The following is a 25296-nucleotide window of genomic DNA, read 5'->3' as shown; positions in this document are numbered from 1 at the left end:
ATTTCAAAAGAATGTGAATCCTACAGTTCCTTCCAACGGGATGCCATTCCTAGATATTTACGTTTCGCAGCAATACAGTTCTAATACTCAATTCAATGCGATGTCGAGACTCACTTCAATGTTTCATGATGAATTGTAATATTTAATGCAACGCGTTAGTATTATCTGCATCTACACTTCAAAAGAATATGAAACCTGCACTTTCTTGCAACGGGATAGCGTTTTTGGATGTATGAGTGTCGAAGCAATAGAGTTCTAATGCTACTTTCAACGAAATGTTGCATCTTATTTCAATGATTCGTCATAAGATGTAATGTTCAATGGAACGCGTTTCGTGTATCTGCATCTACACTCCAAAAGAATGTAAATCTCACTCCTAATTGCTAAGGGATAGCGTTCCTAGATGTCTACGTACCGAAGCGTTTGAGTCGTAGTGCTTCATGCATCGCGATATTGCATTTTATTTCACCAGTTGAAAGTTAGTAAGTAAGTTGTATTGCTCTATGCATCGTGTTATGATTATCTGCTTTTCCTCTTCTGAAGAATTTGAATCCCACAAGTTCCTTGCAACGAAATAGTGTTTCTAGATTTCTAAGTGCTGAAGCATTTAATTTCTGATGCTTCACGCATCGCGATATCGCAACTCATTTCAATATTTCAATCGAAGTAAGCTGTAATTTTTAATGCATAGCATTAAATTCTCATCTGATTCAACACTTCAGAGGAATGTGAATTCTACAGTACCACGCATCGGAATGCTCGGAAGGATAAGCCGCGGTCCGCTCTATCGCAACTCTGCAAAGCTGAGTTCTATACCCCTTCGAGGTGATGGACGCAACCCAGCAGTATGGAAGACACACGTGGAAGTATTCGTAGTTATGCATTGTATTAAACGTGAGAAATAGTATTTAGATATAGTAGATTTAGGAAATAGTAGAGGTGGGAATGAACTTGTAAACTGCATATAGAAAAATAAATGATATATATGCTAAGTTAAAATCATACAAAGTCAAAATTGTTGTAAGTTAAAACCAATGAAATAGAAATAATAGCGCGTAGCCGAATCCCCACATTGAGGTGGCTAATGGCTCGAGCATATTAGATGGTACTGGAGGATTCAACTCCTCGGAGTGTAATCTTGAGGTAGTCTGACTCTCTGCAGTCGCATTCTCAGACCTCCTCGGTTCGCGGTGCGCATCGGTCGCGATCGCTCGTAGTGGGGACCGCGTGGTACGGCGAGTGGGGACCCGCGGCTCGTGGTGGGGCTAGCTGCGCGTGTCATTTGTGCAGGTGCCCCTTAAAATCTAATCTTATACGTACGGACTTAGAATTACGTGTGTGTTGTAGTGTGTTACAATATGTGTCATAAGTACTTAGATCTAGGAGTATAAGAAAAGTGCATAGATATAGCATTAGAAATAGTATATAGGTCTTGGCAATGTAGGTTCCTTGAACTGGAACAGTCCCAATTCCAGTGTCGAGCTGCATCTTCGTACTTCTGGACAGTGTCCATGATGTAAGGCAGGCGGCAATACTCATGGTAGGAGCGAGAAGGAGATGCGCATAGGTGTGAGTGGGAATGAGCTGCTCATTTGTGCGAGCGAGACAGAGCTGCTCGTTGGAAGAAGCGAGAAAGCGATGCGTATTGCCGCGAGTAAGACAAAGGAGCCAGTTGGTGCGAGCGAGACAGCGATGCGTATTAGCGCGAGCAAGACAGAGGTGCTCTTAGGTGCGAATGAGCGCGTGCATCTGTGGGCGCGCGAACGCTGCTAGTTGCTAGATCTGCAGGCGTGTACAGCAGGTTGCCTGCGAGCAGGGATAGGTGCTGAAGGCGGTGAAGCGGCTGATGGGTGGCAGGCGCTACGCCTGACGTCACACTACACTTCAAAAGAATGTAAAACCCACACTTTTCTTGCTACAGGATAGCGCATCTAGATGTCTACGTATCGATGCAATAGAGTTCTAATGCTTCTTAAAACGCGATATCGCATCTCATTGCTATGTTTCGTGATAAGATATAATATTCATTGCGAAGTGCTATGTATACCTCATTTACACTTCAAATGGATGTATGTGCAACCTTCCTTACTAGGAAATAGCGTTTGCAGATGCCTAGGTATCGAAGCAATAGAGTTCTAATGCTTCTTGAAACGCGATATCGCATCTCATTTCTATGTTTCATGATAAAATATAATATTCATTGCGAAGTGTTATATATACTTCGTCTACACTTCAAGAGAATGTAAATGCCACACATCCTTGCTAGGACATGTGTTTCCAGATGTCTACGTATCGAAGCAATAGAGATCTAATGCTTCTTAAATCGCGATATCGCATCTCACTTTTATGTTTCAATATGGTTTCAATGTTCCTGAAAACGCAATATCGCATCTCATTCCTCTGTTTCATGATAATACATAATATCCATATCGAAGTGTTATGTATACCTCGTCTACAGTTCAAAGGAATGTAAATGCCACACTTCCTTGCTAGGAAATAGCGTATCCGAATATCTACGCATCGAAGCATTAGAGTTCTGGTGCTTCTTAAACACGGTATCACATCCCATTTCTATGTTTCATGATAAGTTATAATATTCATTGCGAAGTGTTATGTATACCCCGTCTACACTTCAATAGAATGTAAATGCCACACATCCTTGCATGGAAATGCACTTCCAGATATCTACGTAACGAAGCAATAGAGTTGTAATGCTTCTTAAAACGCGATATCGCATCTCATTTCTATGTTTCATGATAAGATATAGTATTCATTGCGAAGTGTTATGTATACATCGTCTACACTTCAAATGAATGTAAATGGGACACTTCCTCTGCTAGGAAATAGCATTACCAGATATCTACGTATCGAAGCAATAGAGTTCTAGTGCTTCTCAAAACGCGATATCACATCTCATTTCTACGTTTCATGATAAGATATAATATTCATTACGAAGTGCTATGTATACCTAGTCTACACTTCAAATGAATGTAAATGCAACCCTTCCTTCCTAGGAAATAGCGTTTCCAGATGTCTACGTACCGACGCAACAGACTTCCAATGCTTGTCAAAACGCGATATCGCATCTCATTTCTATGATTCATGATAAGGTATAATATTCATTGCGAAGTGTTATGTATTCCTCTTCTACACTTCAATTGAATGTAAATGCGACACATCCTTGCTAGGAAATAGTGTTTCCATATGTCTACGTATCGCAGCAATAGAGTTCTAATGCTTCTTAAAGCGCGATATATGCATGTCATTTCTATGTTTCATGATAAGATATAATATTCATTGCGAAGTGTTATGTATTTCCTCGTCTACACTTCAAATGAATGTAAATGCGACACTTCCTTGGTAGGAAATAGCGTTTCCGGGTGTCTACGCATCGAAGAAATAGAGTTCTAATGCTTCTTAAAACACCATATCGCATCAGATTTCTATGTTTCATGACAAGATATATTATTCATTGCGAAGTGTCATGTATACCTCGTATTCACTTCAGAAGAATGTAAATGCGACACCTCCTTGGTAGGAAATAGCGTTTCCGGGTGTCTACGCATCGAAGCAATATGGTTCTAATGCTGCTTAAAACGCGATATCGCATCTCATTTGTATGTTTCATGATAATATATAATATTCATTGTGCAATGTTATGTATACCTCGCATTCACATCAAAAGAATGTAAATGCGACACTTCCTTGCTAGGAAATAGCGTTTGCAGATGTCTACGTTTCGAAGCAATAGAGTTCTAATGCTTCATAAACGCGATATCGCATCTGATTTCTATGTTTCATGATAAGATATAATATTTATTGAGCAGGGTTAAGTATACCTCGTATTCACCTCAAAAGAATGTAAATGCGACAATTCCTTGCTAGGAACTAGCGTCTGCAGATGTCTACGTATCGAAGCAATAGTGTTCTAGTGCTTCTTAAAATGAGATACCGCATCTCATTTCTATGTTTCATGATAACATATAATATTCATTGCGAAGTGTTATGTATACCTCGCATACACCTCAAATGAATGTAAATGCGACACTTCCTTGCTAGGAAATAGAGTTTGCAGATGTCTACGTATCGTATCAATAGAGTTCTAATGCTTCTCAAAACGCGATATCGCATCTCATTTCTATGTTTCATGATAAGATATAATATGCATTGCGAAGTGTCATGTATTCCTCGTCTACACTTCAAATGAATGTAAATGCGACACTTTCTTGCTAGGAAATAGCGTTTAAAAGATGTCCCCGTATCGAAGCATTAGAGTTCTAATGCTTCTCAAAACGCGATATGGCATCTCATTTCTATGTTTCATGATGAGTTATAATATTCATTGCGAAGTGTCATGTATACCTCGTATTCACTTCAAAAGAATGTAAATAGGACACTTCCATACCAGGAAACAGCGATTCCAGATGTCTACGTATCGTAGCAATAGAATTCTAATGCTTCTTAAATCGCGATATCGCATCACATTTCTATGTTTCGTGATGATATAATATTCATTGCGACGTGTCATGTAAACCTCGTATTTACTTCAAGAGAATGTAAATGCGACACTTCCTTGCTAGGAAATAGAGTTTGCAGATGTCTACGTATCGTTGCAATAGGGTTCTAACGCATCCTAAAACGCGATATCGCATCTCACTTCTATGTGTCATGATGAGATATAATATTCATTGCGAAGTGTCATGTATAACTCGTATTCACTTCAAAAGAATGAAAATGCGACACTTCCTTGCTAAGAAATAGCGTTTCCAGATGTCTACGTATCGAAGCAATAGAGTTCTAATGCTCCTTGAATCGTCATATCGCATCTCATTTCTATGTTTCATGATAAGATATAATATTCATTGTGCAGTGTTATGTATACCCCGTATTCACTTCAAAAGAATGTAAATACGACACTTCCTTGCTAGGAAATAGGCGTTTGCATATGTCTACGTGTCTGAGCAATAGAGTTCTAATGCTTCTTAAAACGAGATATCGCATCTCATTTCTATGTTTTATGATGAGATATAATATTCATTGCGGATTGTCACGTGTACTTCGTATTCACTTCAAAATAATGTAAATGCGACACCTCCTTGCTAGGAGGTAGCGTTTGCAGACGTCTACCTATCGAAGCAATAGAATTCTAATGCATCATAAATCGCGATATCGCATCTCATTTCTATGTTTCATGATAGGATATAATATTCATTGTGGATTGTTATGTATACCTCGTATTCGCTTCAAAAGATTGAGAAAGCGACACTTCCTTGCTAAGAAATAGCGTTAGCAGATGTCTACGTATGGAAGCAATGGAATTCAAATGCATCTTAAACCGCGATATCGCATCTCACTTCTATGTTTCATGATAAGATACAATATTCATTGCGGACTGTCATGTATACTTCGTATTCACTTCAAAAGAATTTAAATGCGACACTTCCTTGCCAGGGAATTGCGCTTGCAGATGTCTATGTATCGAAGCAATAGAGTTCTAATGCTTCTTAAGTCGCGATAACGCAACTCATTTCTATATTTCGTGATAAGATATAATATTCATTGTGGAGTGCTATGTATACCTCGTATTCGCTTCAAAAGAATGTAAATGCGACACTCCCTAGCTAGGAAATAACGTTTCCAGATGTCTACGTATCGAAACAATAGAGTACTAATGCTTCTTAAATTGCGATATCGCAACTCATTTCTATATTTCGTGATAAGATATAATTTTCATTGTGGATTGCTATGTGTACCTCGTATTCACTTCAAAAGGATGTAAATGCGATACTTCCTTGCTAGGACGTAGCGTTTGCAGATATCTACGTATCGAAGCAATAGAGGTCTAATGCTTCTTATATCGTCATATCGCATCTCATTTCTATGTTTCATGACAAGATATAATATTCATTGTGCAGTGTTATGTATACCCCGTAATCACTTCAAATGTATGTAAATACGACACTAACTTGCTAGGAAATAGCGTTTGCAGATGTCTACGCATCGCAGCAATAGAGTTCTAATGCATCTAAAAACGAGATATCGCATCTCAATTCTATGTATCATGATAAGACGTAATATTCATTGCGAATTGTCTTGTATACCTCGCATACTCTTCAAATGAATTTAAATGCGACACTTCCTTGCTAGGAAATAGCGATGGCAGATGTCTACGTATCGAAGCAACAGAGTTCTAATGCTTCTTAAAACGCGATATTGCGTTTCATTTCTACGTTTCATGATAAGATATAATATTCATCGCGAAGTGTCATGTATATCTCGCACACACTTCAAATGAATGCAAATGCGACACTTCCTTTCTAGGAAATAAAGTTTCCAGATGTCTACGTATCGTAGCAATTGATTTCCACTGCTTCTCAAAACGCGATATCGCATCTCACTTCTATGTTTCATGATAAGATATATTATAAATTCCACGTGACATGTATACCTCGTCTTCACGTCAAAAGAATGTAAACGCGACACTTCCTTCCTAGGAAACAGCGTTTCCAGATATCTACGTATCGCAGCAATAGAGTTCTAATGCTTCTTAAATCGCGATATTGTACCTCATTTCTATGTTTCATGATAAGATATAATATTCATTGTGCAATGTTATGTATACCTCGCATTCACATCAAAAGAATGTAAATGCGACACTTCCTTGCTAGGAAATAGCGTTTGCCGATGTCTACGTTTCGAAGCAATAGAGTTCTAATGCTTCATAAACGCGATATCGCATCTGATTTCTATGTTTCATGATAAGATATAATATTCATTGTGTAGTGTTATGTATACCTCGTATTCACTTCAAATGAATGTAAATGCGACACTTCCTGGCTAGGAAATAGCGTTGGCAGATGTCTACGTAACGTAGCATTAGAGTTCTAATGTTTCTTAAATGGCAGTATCGCATCTCATTTCTATGTTTCATGATACGATATAATATTCATTGTGGACTGTTATGTATACCTCGTATTCACTTCAAAAGAATGTAAATGCGAGACTTCCTTGCTAGGAAATAGAGTTTGCAGATGTCTACGCATCGTAGCAATAGAGTTCTAATGCTTCTTAAAACGAGAAATCGCATCTCATTTCTATGTTTCATGATAAGATATAATATTCATTGTGCAGTGTTATGTATACCTAGTATTCGCTTCAAAAGAATGTAATAGCGTTTGCAGATGTCTACGTATCGTAGCATTAGTGTTCTAATGCTTCTTAGATCGCGATATCGCATCTCATTTCTATGTTTCATGATAAGATATAATATTCATTGTGCAGTGATATGTATATCTCGTCTACACTTCAAAAGAATGTAAATGCGACACTCCCTTGCTAGGAAATAGCGTCTGCAGATGTCTACGTATCGTAGCAATAGAGTTTTAATGCTTCCCAAAACGCGACATCGCATCTCATTTCTCGGTTTCATGATAAGATACAATATTAATTGCCAAGTGTCCTGTATACCTCGTATTCACTTCAAAAGATTGTAAATGCTACACTTCCTTGCTAGGAAATAGCGTTTGCAGGTGTCTACGTATCGAAGCAATAGAGTTCTAATGCTGCTTAAATCGCGATATCGCATCTCATTTCTAAGTCTCATGATAAGATATAATATTCATTGCGAAGTGTTTTGTATTCCTCGTCTACACTTCAAATGAATGTAAATGCGACACTTCCTTTCTAGGAAATAGTGTTTCCAGATGTCTACGTATCGAAGCAATAGTGTTCTAATGCTTCTTAAAACGAGTTATCGCATATCATTTCTATGTTTCATGATAAGATATAATATTCATTGCCAAGTGTCATGTATACCTCGTATTCCTCTCAAAAAAATGTAAATGCGACACTTCCATGCTAGGAAGTAGCGTTTGCAGATGTCTACGTATCGAGCAATAGGGATCTAATGCTTCTGAAATCGCAATATCGCATCTCATTTCTATGTTTCATGATAAGATATAATATACATCGTGCAGTGTTATGTATACCTCGTACACACTTCAAATGAATGTAAATGCGACACTTCCTTGCTAGGAAGTAGCGTTTGCAATTGTCTAAGTAAGAAGCAATAGAGTTCTAGTGCTTATCAAAACGCGATATCGCATCCCATTTCTATGTTTCATGATAAGATATAATATTCATAGCGAAGTGTCATGTATATCTCGGATTCACTTCAGAAGAATGTAAATGCGACACTTCCTTGCTAGCAAGTAGCGTTTACAGACGTCTGCGTATCGAAGCAATAGAGTTCTAATTCATCTTAAAACACGATATCGCATCTCATTCCTATGTCTCATGATAAGATATAATATTCATAATGGAGTGTTATGTATACCTCGTACTCACCTTATAAGAATGTAAATGCGACAATTCCTTGCTAGGAACTAGCGTCTGCAGATGTCTACGTATCGAAGCAATAGTGTTCTAGTGCTTCTTAAAATGAGATACCGCATCTCATTTCTATGTTTCATGATAACATATAATATTCATTGCGAAGTGTTATGTATACCTCGCATACACCTCAAATGAATGTAAATGCGACACTTCCTTGCTAGGAAATAGAGTTTGCAGATGTCTACGTATCGTATCAATAGAGTTCTAATGCTTCTCAAAACGCGATATCGCATCTCATTTCTATGTTTCATGATAAGATATAATATGCATTGCGAAGTGTCATGTATTCCTCGTCTACACTTCAAATGAATGTAAATGCGACACTTTCTTGCTAGGAAATAGCGTTTAAAAGATGTCCCCGTATCGAAGCATTAGAGTTCTAATGCTTCTCAAAACGCGATATGGCATCTCATTTCTATGTTTCATGATGAGTTATAATATTCATTGCGAAGTGTCATGTATACCTCGTATTCACTTCAAAAGAATGTAAATAGGACACTTCCATACCAGGAAACAGCGATTCCAGATGTCTACGTATCGTAGCAATAGAATTCTAATGCTTCTTAAATCGCGATATCGCATCACATTTCTATGTTTCGTGATGATATAATATTCATTGCGACGTGTCATGTAAACCTCGTATTTACTTCAAGAGAATGTAAATGCGACACTTCCTTGCTAGGAAATAGAGTTTGCAGATGTCTACGTATCGTTGCAATAGGGTTCTAACGCATCCTAAAACGCGATATCGCATCTCACTTCTATGTGTCATGATGAGATATAATATTCATTGCGAAGTGTCATGTATAACTCGTATTCACTTCAAAAGAATGAAAATGCGACACTTCCTTGCTAAGAAATAGCGTTTCCAGATGTCTACGTATCGAAGCAATAGAGTTCTAATGCTCCTTGAATCGTCATATCGCATCTCATTTCTATGTTTCATGATAAGATATAATATTCATTGTGCAGTGTTATGTATACCCCGTATTCACTTCAAAAGAATGTAAATACGACACTTCCTTGCTAGGAAATAGGCGTTTGCATATGTCTACGTGTCTGAGCAATAGAGTTCTAATGCTTCTTAAAACGAGATATCGCATCTCATTTCTATGTTTTATGATGAGATATAATATTCATTGCGGATTGTCACGTGTACTTCGTATTCACTTCAAAATAATGTAAATGCGACACCTCCTTGCTAGGAGGTAGCGTTTGCAGACGTCTACCTATCGAAGCAATAGAATTCTAATGCATCATAAATCGCGATATCGCATCTCATTTCTATGTTTCATGATAGGATATAATATTCATTGTGGATTGTTATGTATACCTCGTATTCGCTTCAAAAGATTGAGAAAGCGACACTTCCTTGCTAAGAAATAGCGTTAGCAGATGTCTACGTATGGAAGCAATGGAATTCAAATGCATCTTAAACCGCGATATCGCATCTCACTTCTATGTTTCATGATAAGATACAATATTCATTGCGGACTGTCATGTATACTTCGTATTCACTTCAAAAGAATTTAAATGCGACACTTCCTTGCCAGGGAATTGCGCTTGCAGATGTCTATGTATCGAAGCAATAGAGTTCTAATGCTTCTTAAGTCGCGATAACGCAACTCATTTCTATATTTCGTGATAAGATATAATATTCATTGTGGAGTGCTATGTATACCTCGTATTCGCTTCAAAAGAATGTAAATGCGACACTCCCTAGCTAGGAAATAACGTTTCCAGATGTCTACGTATCGAAACAATAGAGTACTAATGCTTCTTAAATTGCGATATCGCAACTCATTTCTATATTTCGTGATAAGATATAATTTTCATTGTGGATTGCTATGTGTACCTCGTATTCACTTCAAAAGGATGTAAATGCGATACTTCCTTGCTAGGACGTAGCGTTTGCAGATATCTACGTATCGAAGCAATAGAGGTCTAATGCTTCTTATATCGTCATATCGCATCTCATTTCTATGTTTCATGACAAGATATAATATTCATTGTGCAGTGTTATGTATACCCCGTAATCACTTCAAATGTATGTAAATACGACACTAACTTGCTAGGAAATAGCGTTTGCAGATGTCTACGCATCGCAGCAATAGAGTTCTAATGCATCTAAAAACGAGATATCGCATCTCAATTCTATGTATCATGATAAGACGTAATATTCATTGCGAATTGTCTTGTATACCTCGCATACTCTTCAAATGAATTTAAATGCGACACTTCCTTGCTAGGAAATAGCGATGGCAGATGTCTACGTATCGAAGCAACAGAGTTCTAATGCTTCTTAAAACGCGATATTGCGTTTCATTTCTACGTTTCATGATAAGATATAATATTCATCGCGAAGTGTCATGTATATCTCGCACACACTTCAAATGAATGCAAATGCGACACTTCCTTTCTAGGAAATAAAGTTTCCAGATGTCTACGTATCGTAGCAATTGATTTCCACTGCTTCTCAAAACGCGATATCGCATCTCACTTCTATGTTTCATGATAAGATATATTATAAATTCCACGTGACATGTATACCTCGTCTTCACGTCAAAAGAATGTAAACGCGACACTTCCTTCCTAGGAAACAGCGTTTCCAGATATCTACGTATCGCAGCAATAGAGTTCTAATGCTTCTTAAATCGCGATATTGTACCTCATTTCTATGTTTCATGATAAGATATAATATTCATTGTGCAATGTTATGTATACCTCGCATTCACATCAAAAGAATGTAAATGCGACACTTCCTTGCTAGGAAATAGCGTTTGCCGATGTCTACGTTTCGAAGCAATAGAGTTCTAATGCTTCATAAACGCGATATCGCATCTGATTTCTATGTTTCATGATAAGATATAATATTCATTGTGTAGTGTTATGTATACCTCGTATTCACTTCAAATGAATGTAAATGCGACACTTCCTGGCTAGGAAATAGCGTTGGCAGATGTCTACGTAACGTAGCATTAGAGTTCTAATGTTTCTTAAATGGCAGTATCGCATCTCATTTCTATGTTTCATGATACGATATAATATTCATTGTGGACTGTTATGTATACCTCGTATTCACTTCAAAAGAATGTAAATGCGAGACTTCCTTGCTAGGAAATAGAGTTTGCAGATGTCTACGCATCGTAGCAATAGAGTTCTAATGCTTCTTAAAACGAGAAATCGCATCTCATTTCTATGTTTCATGATAAGATATAATATTCATTGTGCAGTGTTATGTATACCTAGTATTCGCTTCAAAAGAATGTAATAGCGTTTGCAGATGTCTACGTATCGTAGCATTAGTGTTCTAATGCTTCTTAGATCGCGATATCGCATCTCATTTCTATGTTTCATGATAAGATATAATATTCATTGTGCAGTGATATGTATATCTCGTCTACACTTCAAAAGAATGTAAATGCGACACTCCCTTGCTAGGAAATAGCGTCTGCAGATGTCTACGTATCGTAGCAATAGAGTTTTAATGCTTCCCAAAACGCGACATCGCATCTCATTTCTCGGTTTCATGATAAGATACAATATTAATTGCCAAGTGTCCTGTATACCTCGTATTCACTTCAAAAGATTGTAAATGCTACACTTCCTTGCTAGGAAATAGCGTTTGCAGGTGTCTACGTATCGAAGCAATAGAGTTCTAATGCTGCTTAAATCGCGATATCGCATCTCATTTCTAAGTCTCATGATAAGATATAATATTCATTGCGAAGTGTTTTGTATTCCTCGTCTACACTTCAAATGAATGTAAATGCGACACTTCCTTTCTAGGAAATAGTGTTTCCAGATGTCTACGTATCGAAGCAATAGTGTTCTAATGCTTCTTAAAACGAGTTATCGCATATCATTTCTATGTTTCATGATAAGATATAATATTCATTGCCAAGTGTCATGTATACCTCGTATTCCTCTCAAAAAAATGTAAATGCGACACTTCCATGCTAGGAAGTAGCGTTTGCAGATGTCTACGTATCGAGCAATAGGGATCTAATGCTTCTGAAATCGCAATATCGCATCTCATTTCTATGTTTCATGATAAGATATAATATACATCGTGCAGTGTTATGTATACCTCGTACACACTTCAAATGAATGTAAATGCGACACTTCCTTGCTAGGAAGTAGCGTTTGCAATTGTCTAAGTAAGAAGCAATAGAGTTCTAGTGCTTATCAAAACGCGATATCGCATCCCATTTCTATGTTTCATGATAAGATATAATATTCATAGCGAAGTGTCATGTATATCTCGGATTCACTTCAGAAGAATGTAAATGCGACACTTCCTTGCTAGCAAGTAGCGTTTACAGACGTCTGCGTATCGAAGCAATAGAGTTCTAATTCATCTTAAAACACGATATCGCATCTCATTCCTATGTCTCATGATAAGATATAATATTCATAATGGAGTGTTATGTATACCTCGTACTCACCTTATAAGAATGTAAATGCGACACTTCCTTGCTAGGAAATAGCTTTTGCAGAAGTCTACGTATCGTAGCAATAGGGTTCTAATGCTTCTCAAAACGCGATATCGCATCCCATTTCGATGTTTCATGATAAGATATAATATTCATTGCGAAGCGTCTTATACACCTCGTATTCACCTCAAAAGAATGTAAATGCGAGACTTGCTGGCTAGCAAATAGCGTTTTCAAGTATCTACGTATCGTAGCAATAGAGTTCTAATGATTCTTAAATCGCGATATCGTATCACATTTCTACGTTTCATTATAAGATATAATATTCATTGTGCAGTGTTATGTACACCTCGTATTCACTTCAAAAGAATGTAAATGCGACACTTCCTTGCTAGGAATTAGCGTTTGCAGATGTCTACGTATCGAAGCAATAGATTACTAATACTTCTTAAAACGCGATATTGCATCTCATTTCTATGTCTCATGATAAGATTCCTCGTCTACACTTCAAATGAATGTAAATGCCACACTTCCATTCTAGGAAATAGCGTTTCCAGATGTCTACGTATCAAAACAATAGAGTTCTAATGCTCCTTAAGACGCGATATCGCTCCTCATTTCTATGTTTCATGATAAGATATAATATTCATTGTGGAGTGTTATGTATACCTCGTATTCAGTTCAAAAGAATGTAAATGCGACACTATCTTGCTAGGAAATAGCGTTGGCAGATGTCTATGTATCGAAGCAATAGGGTCCTAATGCATCTTAAATCGTCATATCGCATCTCATTACTATGTTTCATGATAAGATATAATATTCATTGTCGGGTTATGTATACCTCGTGTTCACTTCAAAAGATTGTAAATGCGACACTTCCTTGCTAGGAATAGCGTTTGCAGATGTCTACGTATCGTAGCATTAGGGTTCTAATGCTTCTCAAAACGCGATATCGCATCTCATTTCTATGCCTCATGATAAGATATAATATTCATTGCGAAGTGTCTTGTATACCTCGCATACACTTCAAGTGAATGTAAATGCGACACTTCCCTGCTAGGAAGTAGCGTTTGCCAGATGTCTACGTATCAAAACAATAGAGTTCTAATGCTCCTTAAGACGCGATATCGCTCCTCATTTCTATGTTTCATGATAAGATATAATATTCATTGTGGAGTGTTATGTATACCTCGTATTCAGTTCAAAAGAATGTAAATGCGACACTATCTTGCTAGGAAATAGCGTTGGCAGATGTCTATGTATCGAAGCAATAGGGTCCTAATGCATCTTAAATCGTCATATCGCATCTCATTACTATGTTTCATGATAAGATATAATATTCATTGTCGGGTTATGTATACCTCGTGTTCACTTCAAAAGATTGTAAATGCGACACTTCCTTGCTAGGAAATAGCGTTTGCAGATGTCTACGTATCGTAGCATTAGGATTCTAATGCTTCTCAAAACGCGATATCGCATCTCATTTCTATGTGCCATGATAAGATATAATATTCATTGCGAAGAGTCATTTATACCTCGCATACACTAAAAATGAATGTAAATGCGACACTTCCTTGCTAGGAAATAGCGTTTGCAGATGTCTTCGAATCGTAGCAAAGGAATTCTAATGCTTCTTAAAACGAGATTTTGCATCTCACTCCTATGTTTTACGATAAGATATAATAATCATTGCGGTGTGTCATGTATACCTCGTTTTCACTTCAAATGAATGTAAATGCTACACTTCCTTGCTTGGAAATAGTGTTTGCAGATGTCTACGTATCGTATCATTAGAGTTCTACAGCTTCTCAAATCGCGATATCGCATCTCATTTCTATGCCTCATGATAAGATATAATATTCATTGCGAAGTGTCTTGTATACCTCGCATACACTTCAAGTGAATGTAAATGCGACACTTCCCTGCTAGGAAGTAGCGTTTGCAGATGTCTACGTATCGTAGCATTAGAGTCCTAATGCTTCTCAAAACGCGATATCGCATCACATTTCCATGTTCCATGGTAAGATGTAATATTCAATGCAGCGCTTTATGTACATCTTGTCAGAACTACAAAAGAATGTAAATGCTACTCTTTCTTGCGACGGAACAGCGTTTCTAGATGTCTACGTAACGAAGTAATCGATTTCTAATGCTTCATAATACGCGATATTGCACATCATTTCTATTTCTCATGATATGATTTTATATACAATGCATAGCGTCATGTGTCTCTTGCCTGCACGTCAAAAGAATGTAAGTGCTGCACTTCCTCGCTACGGAATAGCGCTTCTAATAATCTCCGTATCTAAGCAATAGAGTTCTAATGCTTCATGAAACGCGATATCGCATCTCCTTTCTATGTCTCATGACAAGATGTAATATCCAATGCAGTGAATAATGTATATCTCGTCTATACCTCAAAAGAATGTAAATCCCACACTTCCTTGCGAAGGAATAGCGTTTCTCGATGTCCACATGTCGAAGCAAAGGAGATCTAGTGCTCCATTAAATGCGATATCGCATTTCGTTTCTATGTTTCGTGATAAGACGTTATTCAATACAACATGATAGCTATATCTTGTCTACACTTCAAAAGAATGTAAATCCCGAACCACCGTGCGGCGGAATAGCGTATCTAGATGTCTAGATATCGAAGCAATAGAGTTCTAATGCTTTATAAAACGCGATGTCGCATTTCATTTCTATTTGCCATGATACGATATAATATTGTCACGTCCAGAGATGCGATTGCTCTCGCAGCGGTGGCACAAAGTCGTAACCGTTCCTGGAAAAACGCGAAGTGCGTCTGGACCGCGTTCGTTGGCGTTTCCAACTCGATAAAACGAATGCTATCACTAAAACTTACCTTGCGAAGGCTTGATTTCATTATCTGCTTTCTCTTTCCAGGTACTTGGAGCGCCTAGGATCCGCAACCGGGATGGCGGCGGCGTACTGCAGGAACGGTGGCACGTCTACAGGAATGACCGACCAGACGGATTGACCCAAGCTGGCAAGCATAGGCGCTGGGCCCTGACGGTCTCCGACTCACACGGTTCGTGCGGCGAAGGAAACCTCCCTCACAGTAACCGGAACTCGTACGCTGGAGACTGATTATCCTGGTGCACTACCCACGTATACCCGAGCGAGACGACGAATAAATTCTCTCCTCACCGCGCGTCGTGTACGCTTTGCCGGAGGTGCAAGACTCATCAAGAATACTTGAGCTTCGGTAGAGTACGACGGGGCTAAACGTTTGTTCGCTCTAGCTTAACGGGCCACCTGGGTGTAAGATATTCGGTATATGGTAGAAGTGAGGATGGAGCAGCTAAACGCTGGTTCGCTCTAGCCGTCGAGCCTCAAGACTATCGCAGACGAGATGTAGAAATAAAATAATCGTGTGCGTATCCGTGGATTAGAGTTAAGGTATTGTAATTGAATTGGAATAAAGACACTTTGAATCTGGTAAAAGGTAAACTATATCCTATGACTTCACTATGCTAAATACGCTTGACTGTATTCTAAGTTACTAACTAACGATTATAATAAAAATTGGAAATAGTATAAGTATCGTAAAGACTCCGCTAAGGGAGTATGGACAGAGGCGGATGCATTTGAGCTAGTTGCTCGTTCCAGATGAGCCTATTGCTCAAGTCGGAGATTGGAACTCCTCTTTTCGTTGGGACGATTAGAACTGACTCTCGGATCTCGCGTCCGCGACCTCCTCGGGTCGCAAGGCGGGCGAATCGCTGGGCCCTCGCAGTGGGGCGGACGGTCGGAGTAGTGTGGCGGCTTCATGGTGGAGCGGCCGTTCGGAGTGGGATGAGCGGAGTGGATTAAGCGTGAGCCGCGAGCGTTGAGTGTGCGCGCGAGCGCATCGACACATAATGTTGAAACGACGTATGCACATGTATTCACTTAAACCTAGGTCCTTATTGTGGTGTCTGAGGTGATTAGTGTACCTATTCTAGTCACGTATGTAAGAAAAATACGTATGCCTCTTCGTTAGCACTGGGGATTCGATCCAGTATGTGGTGGAGAGCTGCTCGTCCTCGTAATACGGGGTGAAGTCCTCCCCCTCGTATGTGGAGATCGCGCGTGATCGCGGCCTGCTGCACCATTCTTCCCTCTCGTACCGTTGTCTCTTTCTGTAGGGATGGCGAATCGGCGGGTGGACCGTTGCAGGGCCTCCGGATACGGATGCTGGATATGATGTGGTGGAGGCCGGAGAGTGGCAGGCGGTACGCCTGATGTTACAATATTCAATGCAACGCGGGTGGGAGTGCATCATGAAATACCATACGCGTTCGTAGGTGTCGGGCGACCAGTTGGAGCCTAGTATGCAAGAATAGCGATGGTCCCGGTGATAAGGTAACAGGGTGGATGACGTGAAAACATAGCCTCTCACACCTTAGCCTCGCATCAGATCTCCTCGTGGTCCACGCGGAATGTGCCGCAGGCGGATGGCCTACGGCATTCAGATTGATGCGGGTCGGGGGAGTCCCTGCACATATTTCAGGTTCTGCCCCATAGCAGCCCTGCCCTCCCCTCCTGTCAAATATAAATGGGATAGTTGGAATCTCAAATATTGACTCTAACACTTATTCATTTTGTTCGTTAATCAAATTCCTTACGCCGGCTATCAGTCAAGACTAAAAAGTTCCTTTCGTCAAACAGAGCGATAGCGACGATGGAGCGTCGCTGTGTGCAGCCACGGTCTGATTGAACGGGTGGGTATGTTAACATGCTCAAAAGACGAGAATAGTGGTGCCGTATTGTCATAGTCTCTGGCCGAAGCAGTGGTCCGCTAGGGGGCTAGTATGGGCGTGATTATAATATGGCGTATGCCATTAAGGCAAGGTAGCATGCTCGAGCCTCCTCTCGGGGCCGAGTTAAAAGTATTCAATGCACGGCGTGATGTATGCATCGTCAACACTTCAAATGAATGAAAATGCCACACTTCCTTTGATGCTGAATAGCGTTTCTAGATGTCTACGTTTCGAAGCTATAGTGTTCTAATGCTTCTTAAAAAGAGATATCGCATCTCATTCCTACGTTTCATGATGAGATATAATATTCATTGCGAAGTGTCATGTATACCTCGTATTCACTTCAAATGAATGTAAATCCGACACTTCTTTTCTAGGAAATAGCGGTTGCAGATGTCTACGTATCGAAGCGATACGGTTCTGATGCTTCTAAAATCGAGATATCGCATCTCATTTCTATGTCTCATGATATGATATAATATTCATTGCGAAGTGTCATGTATGCCACGTATTCACCTCAGAAGAATGTAAATGCAACACTTCCTTGCTAGGAAATAGCATTTCCAGATATCTACGTATCGTAGCAAAGGAGTTCTAATGCTCCTTAAAAAGCGAAATCGATCTTCATTTCTATGTTCCATGATAAGATATAATATTCATTGTGGAGTGTTAAGTATACCACGTATTCACCTCAAAAGAATGTAAATACGACACTTCCTTGCTAGAATATAGTGATGGCAGAAGTCTATGTATGGACGCAACAGAGTTCTAATGCTTCTTAAAATGCGATATCGCATTACATTTCTATGTTTCATGATAAGATATAATATACATTACGAAGTGTCACTTATACCTCGCATACATTTCAAATGAATGTAAATGTGAAACTACCTTGCTCCGAAATAGCGTTTGCAGATGTCTACGTACCGAAGCAATAGAGATTTAATGCTCCTTAAATCGCGATATCGCATCTCGTTTCTTTGCTTCATGATAAGATATTATATTCATTGCGAAGTGTCATGTATACCTCGTATTCACTTCAAGTGAATGTAAATGCGACACTTCCTTGCTAGGAAATAGCGTTTGCAGATGTCTACGTATCGAAACAATAGAGATTTAATGCTCCTTAAATCGCGATATCGCATCTCATTTATATGTTACATGATAAGATATACAATATTCATTGTGGAGTTTTATGTATACGTCGTATTCACTTCAAAAAATGTAAATGCGACACTTCCTTGCTAGGAAATAGCATTTCCAGATATCTACGTATCGTAGCAATAGAGTTCTAATGCTTCCTAAAACGAGATATCGAATCTCATTTCAATGTTTCATGATAAGATATAATATTCAATGTGCAGTGTTATGTATAACTCGTATTCACTTCAAAAGAATGTAAATGCGACACTTCCTTGCTAGGAAATAGCGTCTGCAGATGTCCACGTATCGAAGCAATTGAGTTCTAATGCATCTTAAATCGCGATATCGCATCTCATTTCTATGTTTCATGATAAGATATAATATTCATTCCGAAGTGTCATGTATACCTCGCATACACATCAAATGAATATAAATGCGGCACTACCTTGCTAGGAAATAGGTATCAGAGATGTCTACGTATCCAAGCAACAGCGTTCTGATGCTTCTTAAAACGAGATATCGCATCTCATTCCTATGTTTTGTGATAAGATACAATATTCATTGCGGAGTGTCATGTATACTTCGTTTTCACATCAAAAGAATGTAAATGCGACACTTCCTTGCTAGGAAGTAGCGTTTGCAGATGCCTACGTATCGAAGCAAAAGAGTACTATTGCTTCTTAAAACGAGACATCGCATCTCATTTCTATTTTTTATGATAAGATATAATATTCATTGTGCAGTGTTATGTATACCTCGTATTCACTGCAACAGAATGTAAATGCGACACTTCCTTGCTTGGAAATAGAGTTTGCAGATATCTACGTTTCGTAGCATTAGAATTCTAATCCTTCTTAGAACGCGATATCGCATCTCATTTCTATGAATCATGATAAGATATAATATTCATTGTGCACTGTCATGTATACCTCGTATTCACTCCAAAAGATTGTAAATGCGACACTTCCTTGCTAGGAAATAGCGTCTGCAGATGTCTACGTATCGAAGCAATAGAGTTCTAATGCTTCTTAAAACGCAAAATCGCACGTTATTTCTACGTTTCATGATAAGATATAATATTCATTGTGGAGTGTTATGTATTCCCCGTCTACACTTCAAATGAATGTAAATGTGACACTTACTTTCCTGGAAGTAGCGTCTCCAGATGTCTACGTATCGAAACAATAGAGTTCTAAAGCTTCTTAAATCGCGATATCGCATTTCATTTCTATGTTTCATGATAAGATATAATATTCATTGCGAAGTGTCATGTATACTTCGTATTCACCTCAAAAGAATGTTAATGCCACACGTCCTTGCTAGAAAATGGCGTTTGCAGATATCTATGTATCGAAGCATTAGAGTTCTAATGCTCCTTAAATCGCCATATCGCATCTCGTTTCTTAGTTTCATGATAACAAATAATATTCATTGCGAAGTGTCATGTATACCTCGTATTCACTTCAAAACAATGTAAATGCGACACTTCCTTGCTAGGAAATAGCGTTTGCAGATGTCTACGTATCGAAGCAATAGAGTTCTAATGCTTCTTAAATCACGATATCGCATCTCATTACTACGTTTCACGATAAGATATAATATTTATTGTGCAGTCTTATGTATACCTCGTATGCACATCAAAAGAATGTAAGTGCGACACTTCAATGCTAGGAAATAGCGTCTGCAGATGTCTACGTATCGAAGCAATAGAGTTCTAATGCTTCATAAATCGCCATATCGCATCCCATTTCTATGTTTCATGATCAGATATAATATTCATTGTGGAGAGTTATGTATGAAGCGTATTCACTTCAAAAGAATGTAAATGCGACACTTCCTTGCTAGGAAATAGCGTTTGTAGGTGTATACGTATCGAAGCAATAGAGTTCCAATGCTTCTTACATCGTCATATCGCACCTCATTTCTATGTTTTATGATAAGATACAATATTCATTGCGCAGTTATATGTATACCTCGTATTCACTTCAAAAGAATGTAAATGCGACACTTCCTTGCTAGTAAATAGCGTTTGCAGATGTACACGTATCCAAGCAATAGAGTTCCAATGCTTCTCAAAACGAGATATCGCGTCTCATTTCTATGTCTCATGATAAAATATAATATTCATTGCGATGTGTTATGTATTCCGCGTCTACACTTCAAAAGAATGTAAATGCGATGCTTCCTTGCTAATAAATAGCGTTTGCAAATGTCTACGTACCGTAGCAATAGACTTCTAATGCTTTTTAAATCGGGATATCGCATCTCATTTCTATGTTTCATGATAAGATATAACATTCATTGTGGAGTGTCATGTATATCGCGTATTCACTCCAAATGAATGTAAATGCGATAATTACGTGCTAGGAAATAGCATTTGCAGATGTCCACGTATCGTAGCATTGGACTTCTAATGCTTCTCAAAACGCCACATCGCATCTCATTTCTATGTTTCATGATAAGATATAATATTTATTGCCAAGTGTCAGGTATACTACGCATACACTTCAAATAAATGTAAATGTGACACTTCCTTGCTAGGAAATAGCGTTTGCAGATGTCTACGTATCGAAGGAATAGATTTCCAATGCTTCCTAAAAGGGGAAATCGCATCTCATTTCTATGTTACATGATAAATATTCATCGCGATGTGTCATGTATACCTCGACTTCACTTCAGAAGGATTTAAATGCGACACTTCCTTGCTAGGAAATAGCGTTTGCAGATGTATCGAAGCAATATAGTTCTAATGCTTCTTAATACGAGATATTGCATCTCATTTCTATGTTTCATGATAAGATATTATATTCATTGCGAAGTGTCATGTATACCTCGTATTCACTCTAAAAGAATGTAAATGCGACACTTCCTTGCTAGGAAATAGCGTTTGCAAATGTCTACGTATCGCAGCAATAGACTTCTAATGCTTCTTATGTCGCGATATCGCATCTCGTTTCAACCTTTCATCATAAGATATAATATTCATTGGGAGTGTCATGTATACCTCGCATACACTTCAAATGAATGTAAATGTGACACTTCCTTGCTAGGAAATAGCGTTTGCAGATGTCTACGTATCGAAGCAATTGAATTCCCATGCATCTTATAACGCGATTTCGCATCTCATTTCTATGTCTCATCTTAACATGTATTATTCATTGCGAAGTGTTATGTATACCTCGCATACACATCTAATTAATGTAAATGCGAAACATTCTGGCTGGGAAGTAGCGTTTCTAGATGTCTACGTATGGAAGCAATAGAGTCCTAATGCTTCTTGAAACGCGATATCGCATCTCATTTCTATGTTTTGTGATAAGATATAAAATACATTGCGAAGTGTTATGTACTCCACGTCTACACTTCAATTGAATGAAAATGCGACACTTCCTTTCTTGAAAATCGCTTTTCCAGATGTCTACGTATCGAAGCAATAGTGTTCTAATGCTTCTTAAATCGCGATACTGCATATGATTCCTATGTTCCGTGATAAGATATAATATTCATTACGAAGTGCATTGTACTCCTCGTCTACACTTCAAATGGATGTGAAAGCGACACTTCCTTTCTAGGAAATAGCTTTTCCAGATGTCTACGTATCGAAGCAATAGAGTTATAGTGCTTCTAAAAATGCGTTATTACATCACATTTCTATGTTTCATGATAAGATATAATATTCATTGCGATGTGTTATGTATACCTGGTATTCACGTCAAAAGAATGTAAATGCGCCACTGCCATGCTAGGAAATAGCGTTTGCAGATGTCTACGTGTCGCAGCAATAGATTTCTAATGTATCTTAAATCGCGATATCGCATCTCATTTCTATGTTTCATGATAAGATATAATATTCATTGCGAAGTGTTATGTATACTTCGTCTACGCTACAAATAAGTGTAAATGCGGCACCTCCTTGCTAGGACATAGCGTTTGCAGATGCCTTCGTATCGTAGCAATTGAGTTCTAATGCTTCTAAGAACGCCACATCGCATCTCATTTCTATGTTTCATGATAAGATATAATATTCATTGTGTAGTGTTATGTATTCCTCGTCTACACTTCACAAGAATGTAATTGCTACACCTCGTTGCTAGGAAATAGCGTTTGCAAATGTCTACGTATCGTAGCAATTGATTTCCACTGCTTCTCAAAGCGCGATAGCGCATCTCAGTTCTATGTTTCATGATAAGATATATTATTAATTGCAAGTGACATGTATACCTAGTATTCGCTTCAAAAGAATGTAAATGCGACACTTCCTTGCTAGGAAATAGCGTTGGTAGATGTCTACGTATCGAAGCAATAGAGATCAACTGCTTCTTGAATCGCCATATCGCATCTCATTTCTATGTTTCATGATCAGATTTAATATTCATTGAGCAGTGTTATGTATACCTCGTATTCACTTCAAAAGAATGTAAATGCGACACTTCCTTGCTATTAAATAGCGTTTGCACATGCCTACGTATCGTAGCAATAGAGTTCTATTGCTTCTCAAAACGCGATATCGCATCTCATTTCTATGTTTTATGCTAAGATATAATATTCACTGTGCAGTGTTATGTATACCTCGTATTCGCTTCAAAAGAATGTAAATGCGCCACTTCTTTGGCAGGAAATAGCGTTTGCAGATGTCTACGTATCCTAGCAATAGAGTTCTAATGCTACTTAAAACTCGATATCGCATCTCACTTCTATGCTTCATGATAGGATATAATATTCATTGTGGAGTGTTGTGTATACCTCGTATTCACTTCAAAAGAATGTAAATGCGACACTTCCTTGCTAGGAAATAGCGTTTGCAGATGTCTACGTATCGAAGCAATAGAGTTCCAATGCATCATAAATCACGAAATCGCATCTCACTTCTACGTTTCATGATAAGATATAATATTCATTGTGCAGTGTTATGTATATCTCGTCTACACTTCAAGTGAATGTAAATGCGACACTTCCTTGCTTGGAAATAGCGTTTGCAGATGTATACGTATCGAAGCAATGGAGTTCTAATGCTTTTTAAATCGCCCTATCGCATCTCATTTCTATGTGTCATGATAAGATATAATATTCATTGTGGAGTGTTGTGTACACCTCGTATTCACTTCAAAAGATTGTAAATGCGTCACTTCCTTGCTAGGAAAAGCGTCTGCAGATATCAACGTAGCAATAGAGTACTCATGCTTCTTAAAACGAGATATCCCATCTCATTTCTATGTTTCATGATAAGATATAATATTCATTGCGAAGTGGCTTGTATACCTCGCATACACTTCAAAAGAATGTAAATGCGACACTTCCTTGCTAGGAAATAGCGTTTGCAGATGTCTGCGCATCGAAGCAATAGAGTTCTAATGCTTCTTAAATCGCGATATCGCATCTCACTTCTACGTTTCATTATAAGATATAATATTCATTGTGCAGTGCTATGTATATGTCGTCTACTCTTCAAGTGAATGTAAATGCGACAAATCCGTGCTAGGAAGTAGCGTCTCCAGATGTCTACGTATCGAAGCATTAGAATTCTAATGCTACTTATATCGTCATATCGCATCTCATTTCTATGTTTCATGATAAGATAGAATATTCATTTTGCAGTGTTATGTATACCTCGTATTCACGTCAACAGAATGTAAATGCGACACTTCCTTGCTAGGAAATAGCGTTTGCAGATGCCTACGTATCGCAGCAATAGAGTTCTAACGTCTTTTAAGTCGCGATATCGCATCTCATTTCTAAATTTCTAGATAAGATGTAATATTCATTGTGGAGTGTTATGTACACAATGTATTCACATGAAAAGAATGTAATTGCGACCCTTCCATCCTAGGAAATAGCGTTCGCAGATGTCTACGTATCGAAGCAGTAGATTTGTACTGCTTCTTAAATCGGGATAACGCATCTCATTTCTATGTTTCGTGATAAGATATAATATTCATTGTGGAGTGTTATGTATACCTCGTATTCACTTCAAACGAATGTAAATGCGACACTTCCTTGCTACTAAATAGCGTTTGCAGAAGTCTACGTATTCGTAGCAATAGAGTTCTAATGCTTCTTAAAGCGCTATATAGCATCCCATTTCTACGTTTCATGATAAGATATAATATTCATTGTGGAGTGTCATGTATACCTCCTATACACTTCAAATGAATGTAAATGCGACACTTCCTTGCTAGGACATAGCGTTTGCAGATGTTTACGTATCGCTGCAATAGAGTTCAAATGCTTCTATAAACGAGATATCGCATCCCATTTCTGTTTCATGATAAGATATAATATTCATTGCGAAGTGTCATTTATGCTTCGTATTCACTTCAAATGAATCTAAATGCGTCACTTCCTTGCTAGGTAATAGCGTTTGTAGATGTCTACGTATCGTAGCAATAGAGTTCTAATGCTTCTTAAAACGCGATATCGCATCTCATTTCTAGGTTTCATGATAGGATATAATATTCATTGCGAAGTATAATGTATACCTCGGATTCTCTTCAAAAGAATGTAAACGCTACACTTCCATGCTAAGAAATAGCGTTTGCAGATTTCTCCGTATCGAAGCA

This window comes from Xylocopa sonorina, unplaced genomic scaffold, assembly GCF_050948175.1.
Source record: "Xylocopa sonorina isolate GNS202 unplaced genomic scaffold, iyXylSono1_principal scaffold0047, whole genome shotgun sequence".
NCBI classification, from domain to species: Eukaryota; Metazoa; Arthropoda; class Insecta; order Hymenoptera; family Apidae; genus Xylocopa; species Xylocopa sonorina.
This window is presented reverse-complemented; position numbering follows the sequence as displayed.